The 9,337-nt window shown below is 45.6% G+C and overlaps 1 pseudogene; it reads left to right on the top strand.

The window, feature by feature from the left end:
• Positions 1-8,110: 8,110 nt before the first annotated feature.
• LOC146865715 (keratin, type I cytoskeletal 17 pseudogene) lies at positions 8,111-9,051 on the top strand (annotated as a pseudogene).
• The last annotated feature ends 286 nt before the right edge of the window (positions 9,052-9,337 follow it).

Here is a 9,337-nt window from a genome sequence, read left to right as displayed (position 1 = left end):
AGTCATACATTACTAATACATCCTTCAATATTTCCAAATTACATTCTGAAGGATGGTTAACTTGGCAGACAAGCTCAGATTCCTGTCAACATCGTTTTCTGAGTCTACAACCTGGGTATACGCAGGTTCGCATAGACCCCCGCTTTGAATCTTCTCATTCTGTTACTACCTACTCTGTAGGGAAGTTATGCCAATCTTGGCTGCAACATTCCACCTTGGCATCTGTTAAACTTCATTTATCTAAATTAAATGACAAAATAGATTTGAATGATTTTGTTAAGGGTCCTGTAGCTGGCAGGTCCAAAAGGTGGGTGTATGCTGTTTATAACGAAGTTTGGAAATTATCCCAAATTGAAGCAGCTTCCAGACTAAGAGCCATTGATCAAGCCAATTTGGAAAAAGTACTAGCTGTTATTGATAATAGCATTAACACCCTTTCTTCCAGAATTTACACATTAGATAATATTGTTTCGTCTGTTGTTGATATTGTACAGGATGATATGTCTGTTTTGTATCATGGTCAAAATCAATTACGTTCTATAATGCAGTTTGCATGGACTTTGCAAACGTTAAAGGCTGGGAAAGTCCCCTGGGACTACATGAATACTTCATCTTTATTCCTTCCCTTTAATCTAACTGCGAAAATTCATGTCCATGAAAGATGCAACATACTCATTACTGCATATTGAAAAGTTAGAACCTTTGTCTTTCTCTGTGGCTGAATTGAACTCCGCTGTGTGGCTTATCCATGGGTTAATCACATTACCATTTCCTTTGTTTAAGTTCAGTTTGTGCATGAAACATTATGTCCTAGGTAGATATGAACTGTTGGGTACTGCTTTCCTGCATGAAGTTTGGTCACTCCCATTTACATACAGATGCATGAGAGACGGCAAAGAGGTTTATTTGAAGGGTGAGGAATGCACTTCCACACCTGATCACTCTGTAGTCTGTAGGCACATCCAATTGCATGGCGCGTGCAATGTGCTAGCACCTAATTTGGCATGCGTCCTGAAAGGTATTCCGGTACCAGCTATTACACCCTCTTTCACGTTGCTAGCTAACAGTAGTTATTTGCTTTTAAATAACAAGGCTTGCTGCGGGTTGTAAGTGGGGATTCCCTACATTGTGACTGTATCACAGAGAGTAGTCTGCTGTAAAAATGTCCTTTTCCCACCCCCACATGGGCGGCTGGATGTAAAAATGTGTGTGTGGTTTGCACACAGAAAGTTGGACAACATCCAAGTTAATCCATCAACGTGTAAGCACAGTAAGTAGCGACAGCTTCCAAGAGGAAGTCATTGGAACCTTATGTAAAAGTTTCTGCCATCCAGTTTAACAAGGTAAACAAACATACATGTTCCTCGGCAACTGGGGCCTCTAGCACAATCAGAGGACAACTGGCGTGTTCTTCAAGATAACTTCTTGCCAAGAAGTTATACGCTGCCGTACCGATGTCCCAATTTCCTAGGACTCCATGTGCCGCTCCACAGGCCATGATCCTGACACCAGAACAGTCCAACTCATGTGCCATTAAGGGACTCATCAATCAATCATAATCCGGGGCAGGAGACACCGAGTTTGACAAGCACAAATCCAGAGCCCATTCGAAAGAACAATCTAGGCAATGAAAAACAGGTTGCACGCATGTAAAGTAGGAAAACCGGAAGGGCAATCCATAAGCTATGCTCAGGGTGGCCAGTGGTAATGTTCCATAATATTCAAGCATCCGGTTACGAAGATGGAGCAGCCTGGATAGGCTGTCGTGTGACACAAACTGTGCAGCCATTGCGCAGTAAGCAGACCAACAACAGCACACAAGCCGTGAGGGCAAGATTCAACGGGAGCCCGCCAAAGACGCTGGAAAAAATAGAATGAAAAAATGCCGGTATCACACCAAAAATAGTTTAGAAGGAGGTCACGAGGCCGGAGCCCACAATTTTGAAAAAATGCGCCAAGCCCGTTGTGGACGAGGCATTAAATATAGTGTGAATCAGGGCACCGAAATGCAGTGGGAGATCGGTATTTAAAAGTGCATGCACTTCTGTGGGGTGTTTGCTATGTGAAGGACAAATGTTTCACGGGATGAAGTCAGAGCGAGGGACTTCTCTTTGAGACAATAGAGCCCTTATTCTGCTCATCTTGTTGAACTCTGCGTTCTTTTAATTGTTTCCCTAATAGTTCATGGTCCGATCAAGGGAGGGTGTAGTGGAGGCCGTGTTTTAGATAGATACATTGCTATGTTAGCATAAGCCCCTTAGATGTTAGAAACGCCATCTTGCCGCGTTTGCTGCTTTTGCACACGACACTGCAGGTACATGTTATTATTTGAAAACTGCTTGCTTGCCTTTTCTTCACATGAGAACGGTCTGTTGTTCACATCCCTAGATGTGCACTACGACCTTGGTCTGAACATTGTGTGCAGAAACAGTCTGAGCCACCAAACAATGTATGTTTTTGAGTTCAGGTTGATCGGTTCACGCTCTAGCCATAACACGCACACAGCTGCAAACATCTGAAAGTCAAAAGCCTTTAATATTGCAGTTTGCATGCATTAGACACACATTCTGGAGAAGAACTTTTCCAGGTGCAGAGTAAAGCTGATCCTGTGATGTGATTCACCTAAGCTGATCTTTACAGTATGGGGTCCCCATTCAAACCTAGAGACCTTCTATTAGTATAATGATACTAGCTCACTAGCGAAGGGAGGGTGGTTGTATTCCACTGTCATTTGTAATATGATTTCTCCCTTCATTTTCTATGGTATTGTAACAATGCTGATGGCTTTAATTTTAATCATTTGTCTGCTTATGTTAGCCAAAGTACTGCATCTTAGGACACGTAGTTTATAAAATAAACATTTTAAACTTTACAGTGTCACTGATTATTCTTGTTGTGGACTGATATGAGAATAATAACGAACAGGTATTTTTGATTCCCACCATTCCTGAGAGTACTCTAAGTCGCTTGTTCTGGGTTGTCTATATATTGGGAGCTCCGAGAGGATACGGATAACGAATGGGACACTGATGCTAGTCGGATTGGGGTTCTGGGTACTGAGGTAAGCTTTTGGTACACCGCAATACACTGAGGTCCTGGTTTCCTGTGCATAGTTCTGTGCATGAGCAGAATCCCTGCAACACCTCTTAATGTAAGGGACATTCTGATCACCTAAGTGCAAGTTGAGATCCCCTAGAATAGTGATGTGGGATTTCCTCATCAAGAGACTGGACTCTGTGTCTATAAATCCATCTAAGAACTCAGCTTCGGGGCCTGAGGGCCTATAAATAAGCAACCCAGAGAAGCTCCGGAACGGGGAGGGAATGAAGGATACACATATACTCATCTATGATCAGAATCGCAAGTCCGCCTCCCACCTTTCCAGTGTGGTCAAGTCTATTGATGTAGAGCCCAGGGGGCAGGGCCATCAGAATGTCTGGGACAGAATTATCATTAAGCCACATTTCGGTGATAAATAGAGCATCAAAGCTTCCCTCCAGTAGCAAACAAATTTGTATTTTATGCTCAGGGAGTGAGCAACAGTTAATTAGGCCATGGTTCAAGGAGATATTATCTAATAATTGCTTATGGCTGGCTGCATTACTATGCCCACCGGTATTTATTGTATATTTGCACTGTTTGCATACCTGTGGCCCCTCGGCATGGCATTAGACTACCCCCCCCCATATCCCTATATGGTACTTGGGTCTGGCCAAGTGTTAGTAGCTGATCCTTGGAGTAATGCGTTTGCTGTGATTGGGCAAGGTCCCTGGCCCCTGTGCTTGGACTGGCGTGTACGGGTGCAGACAGGCTTGGCTTTCGCATGCCTTCGGCGTGCCAGCGGCGCGACCGCTGCGCGCCCGCTTTGCAGCCGACATTTAAGGCATTCGACGTCAGGAACTTCAGACCCTCTTCCAAGGATCTAGGACTGGGATGGCACTACTTGGGTGGCAAGTAACACAAGTGGTAGAGCGCAGATGCTGGTTCAAAGTGATTTGAGTCTTTTTCTGCCTTTAAGACTCTGAACAGAAGGCCAGCCAACTCGCCCTTGGAGTTACTCTGGTGTTCCTGGGTTCAAAATGCAGGCCCAGTCCTTCTCACTCGAGCAGCAGGGTAGCAAGGCAGCAGGGCAGCAAAGTAGCAGTCCTTCTTGCAGAGCAGCAGCACAGCATTCCTTCTGAGTCTTCACATTTCCAGAAGTGTACTGAGGAGTTGGGCCTGAAGTTCCAATATTCATACCAGCTTTGAAGTAGGAGAAGGTTCTAGAAGTTTCTGACCCAGAGGTATTTGGCCCTGGACCCAGCTTGTCTGGGGCCAGGGTTTAATGAGGGCTTGAACCCCACGATTGTGGGGGCTATCCCACCAGACTATTGGATTATAAGAAAGGATCAGCCAGTGGGAAGAGGGGGCGGAATTGGCATAATTTTTAAAAATTCCTTTTCATGCTCTATTCTATCTGCGCACGATATTGAGGGCACTGAAAGTTTCAGTTTTCTTCTTACTGTTTCCGACCACCAATCTGTTGCTGGCATCCTTATCTATAGTTAACCACAACTAGAGCTGCTCCTAGTGTAGTGACCACTATGAAATTATGGTTGAATTGTGAGTTTAGGCATCTCACCAAATGTGACGGACTGGTCTCACACACCACCAGGTGTCATGCTTCATCATTGACCAGTCCTTGCCCTCTAAAACCTTGGTTAGATAGAGGGCAGGCATACACCTGACGACAGGGATGCACTTCCAAACTAAGTGGGGGCCCGTGAAAAAGTGAGTGAAAGTAAAAATGATTATAGTTATCAAATTGTGAATTTTAATGTGGCTGGTAACTATATGATATTAAAATCAGTGGACGGTATATGGGGAAATAATTGTTCCCTAACCATAGTATAAGCGGTCAACATGTTTCTTCCAAAGTGGCCCATGTGGGTCCAGGGCATTCATCAGGACCTTAGTACAAATAAGGTCGGGCTCCATTCTTACCAACTGGTGGTAGGAAGATCCCACAGTGCAGGTGTGACCTGTGTCACTCTCTACTTTAGAAATTGGCTTCTAAGTTCAAGCCTGAAATGCAAAAAGTTACAACGGAAAAATGTAATAACATAATTTGGTCATGGAAAAACACTGAAAACAATACATGCACTGGTTCAGTAAATGTGAGTGACTACTCGTGTGACTCGTGACACTCTATGTGTGTACACAATTAGAAATGATAATGGGAGATAGAATCTCACTGATCTTACCCTAAGCAACAAAACTACTTGCCGCATGGGAAGGGGGGAGAGGACAACCCCTGTAGTCAAACCCTGTAAAGGCAAACACACAGACCACAATTGGCGTAAATGGTAGTTTTAGGAAGTGGTAAATGTTTCAAACACAATCATACTACAAGGTTTAAAAAGGTGAAAACAAACATCCTGCACCCAAACACACTGTTACTGCCTCAAGGGAAGTTCTCCCCGATTCTCCTAGGCGGCTGCTCCCGGTCCTCCCCGATGGTGAATTTAGGAAATCAGGGCTGTGCTATATATAGTGCGACCTAATAGGTTAATGGTTGGCAGGTGAATAGCCACCTTATTAAGTGCCGTTTGGTGCATAATATCCGGTGTCCCAAATCACCCTATATATTTGCACCAACTGGTGCCTGATCTAAACAAGGCCGTAGCTCGGGCATGCCTAGTGCAGAGAAATGAGGCCGGAATCTACCTGCACATGGGTGTACCCGAGTGGGCGGAAGACGTGATTGTGGACTCTCCAACCTCTGAGTACGCGACATCGTGTAATGGCTGCGCATGCCTATTGCAGCAAAGTGAAGCCGAATGAGGCCCGGGTGTGGGCGCATGCGTGTCCATCAGAGGATGTGGTGAAAGTGACTTAACCCCAGCAGCTGATAAAATTATTCACGAGAGGGAAGCGCTCATGCCCATTAGTGAAGCCGGTGATATTTCAGGAAGAGATATTGAAACCTGATGGAAATGTCAGAAGACCATCGTATTCATAGTTGTAAAAATACATGGTTATTTGACAGAAAACCCCCTATATGTGTAAAAATACGTGTAAAAATACATGTAAAAATACAGCATGAGTATTTTAAATCATAGGGCCCAGCTGGTCCCAATAAGTGTGGTACTCAATGTCTACCATCTACAGAGCTGGCCATGACATTCACGGTGGTTGTGCCCAGTTGCTGTTAGGAGATGTGGTGCACCACCTTGTGCGGTCTCAAAAAAAGGGAGAATGGAGAGGTGACAGGCCCAATTATGGTTCTCAGTTATGTATGATGGCGAACTAAGTTTGACTCCGAGAACAAAACCATTTATAAGCAAGCTTTGAAAGCTTATTTTATTGATGTGTGCACGGAAAAGAAAAATTTCTTTAGTTCAAAAATAAAGGGTGCGGTTTATAAGAGCAATCATTTTTTTTAATTGTTAAGGATTTCTCATCCCGCAGTGAGCATGCCATTTATCTCCACTTCCAGTTGGGTTCACCAGATGGCTGATTTCTTTCATGATAAGAACTGCCTGATACAACAATCATTTGTCTCTATGGGCACATCTGATATTGATGAAACGTGGGGTGCGGACCCACCACCTTTTGAGGTTGGTCATTCACTAACCCAATTTCCCCCTATTTCTTTAGAAAAATCCCTTGACATCATGGTAACACTGAAGTCAGGATCTCCCTCTGACCCGTGTCCTCCAAAAATCTTGAAGAATATTGCGGAGACCATAAATCCCGCTGTTAATCTCGTTCTGAACTCCTCACTCGAAAATGGAAAAGTACCCAGTTGCTGGAAAAAGGCAAAAATTGTTCCTCTCTTAAAAAAAAACACAGTCGACCCTGCAGTTGCATCCAATTATAGGCCCATATCCCTGTTGCCTTTCTTCTCAAAGGTCCTCGAGAAGTACGTTAATTCAGTACTAACAGACTATGTGGAAGGAAATCATGTGCTCCAGGATAGTCAATCAGGCTTTAGAGCCTTCCTTAGCACTGAAACAGCGTAACTGGAGGTTTCTGAAACCATTAAAACTCAGATGGACAAAGGGGGCAGTGGTGTGGTGATACTGTTGGATCTGTCCGCAGCCTTTGACACCGTGCCCCATGACCGGCTCCTGTGGAGGTTGGCGGAGTGTGGTATCGGGGCGCAGTGTACAAATGGTTTGCCTCCTTTCTGAGTGCGTGGCAGCAGGAAATCTGGTCTCCTTCCCTATCAGCCGCAATTCCCTCAATGCAGGTGAGCGTTCTGCAGGGTGCCATTTTGAGCCAGACACTCTTTAACATTTATATGGCCGCACTTGCACACCTAGCAGAGTCACACGGAGCAAAGATTATTTCTTACACCGATGATACACAACTGTTGTTCACGTGTGACAAAGGGGCAAACTTCAGAGGGATGGAGATTAACAGATGTCTAACGGAGGTTTTTTTTTGGATGCAACTTTACCAACTTAAGTGTAACCCGGAAAAATCTGAAATCATCTTTTTTGGCTGCCCTCCATTTGAGGACTGGGGCCTATGGAGGTCCCATGATGTGTCCCCTCTCTCTGCTCCAGTCAGCACAGTAAAGAACTTGGGAGTTAAGCTGGACGCTAGCTTAGCAATGAAGACCCAGATCTAAACCATGGCTGGGACATGCTTTGGATTGATAAGAATGGTAAAAAATATCCTCCCTCTACTACCGGTTGAATATCGAAAGACCGTAGTGCAAGCCTTAATTACATCCAGGTTGGACTATGTAAATATCTTGTATCTGGGGTTACCAGAATATCTGCTCAATCGGCTGCAGGTGAGTCCCAGAGTGCACGTCACCCCACCTGAAAGCATTACACTGGCTTCCGGTTAGAAAGAGGATTCAGTTTAAGGCTTTAGTGCTGGTCCATAGAGCGGCCTATGGTACGGGTGCCGTTTATCTGAGAAGGAGGATCCAACACTACCAGCCTCTACGGGTCTTAAGGTCCTCAGGACAGTCCCTTATGCTCATTTCCAAGTTTGCGCGATCTCGGATAGGGGGACGTTCCTTTCAGGTTTTATCTGCACGCCTGTTGAATTACTTGCCTTTGCAGCTCAGACAGGTTAATAATTTGCTGCTTTTTAGGAGACAACTTAAAACATGAAGCAAGGCCCCGGGCCCTTCCGCGACTACAGCCACTACTACAAGACCATCGAAGACCTGCGAAACAAGATCCATGATGCCACCACCGACAATGCCAAGACCCTGCTGCAGATCGACAATGCCAAGCTGGCAGCTGAATAATTCAGGAGCAAGTACGAGAGTGAGCTGGCCCTTCGCAACAGTGTGGAGGCCGACATCAATGGCCTACGCCAGGTTCTGGATGAGTTGACTCTTGCCAGGTCAGACCTGGAAATCCAAATCAAAAGCCTGAAGGAGGCACTGGCCGATATCAAGAAGAACCATGAGGAAGAGATGAACGCCCTGCGTGGCCAAGTCGGTGAGCAGGTCAACATGGAAATGGATGCAGCACCAGGTGCTGACCTGGGCAAGACCTTGTCTGATATGAGAGCCCAATACGAAGATCTGGCGGAAAAGAACCGCAGAGATGCCGAGGCCTGGTTCTTCAGCAAGACGGAGGAACTTAATTGTGAAGTTGCCACCCACAGTCAACAGATGCAGTCCAGCAAGAGCGAGATCACAGACTTAAGGCGCATCGTCCAGGCATTGGAGCTACAGCTGCAGACCCAGCTAAGCATGAAATCTGCCCTGGAAGGCACCATTGAGGGAGACCGTGGGCATGTACTGCCTGCAACTCAACCAGATCCAGGCCATGGTTTCCAACGTGGAAGCGCAGCTAGCCAAACTCAGAAACGACATGGAAAGGCAAAGCCAAGAGTACAAGATCCTCATGGAAGATGCGCCTGGAAATGGAGATCACCACCTACCACCGCCTGCTGGAGGGAGAGGATGCCCAGCTCTTGTCCAGGGCTACCAAAGATGTGCTCCAAACCACCCAACAAGTCCGCTCAATCGTTGAAGAGACCGTGGATGGGAAGGTTGTCGCATCCCACGAGAAAGTTCACAAATATGCCTTCTGAGGGAAACATGAAGACATCTTGAAGGACCCAAGCAGGCAAACCCTGGGCACATCACTGGATGAAGACCACAGTTGTCCTTTACAGAGCCATCCAAAACCTTGTGGCTAGTCCAGCTACACCAGAGATCCTCTGACATGGGTCCTTTCCATAGAGTTGCTTCCATCTTCTTCTTTCTTCTCTGTCTAGAGATGGGGGAGCCAAACACTGAATAAAGCAGCCCTGCTGTTTAATAATTTTTAGCTTATTGGTCATTGAAGTGTAGAGAATGAAGAGCTGGCATGAGTCA

This window comes from Triturus cristatus, chromosome 2_1 (assembly GCF_964204655.1).
Source record: "Triturus cristatus chromosome 2_1, aTriCri1.1, whole genome shotgun sequence".
In the NCBI taxonomy this organism is placed as follows: Eukaryota; Metazoa; Chordata; class Amphibia; order Caudata; family Salamandridae; genus Triturus; species Triturus cristatus.
This window is presented reverse-complemented; position numbering and strand designations above follow the sequence as displayed.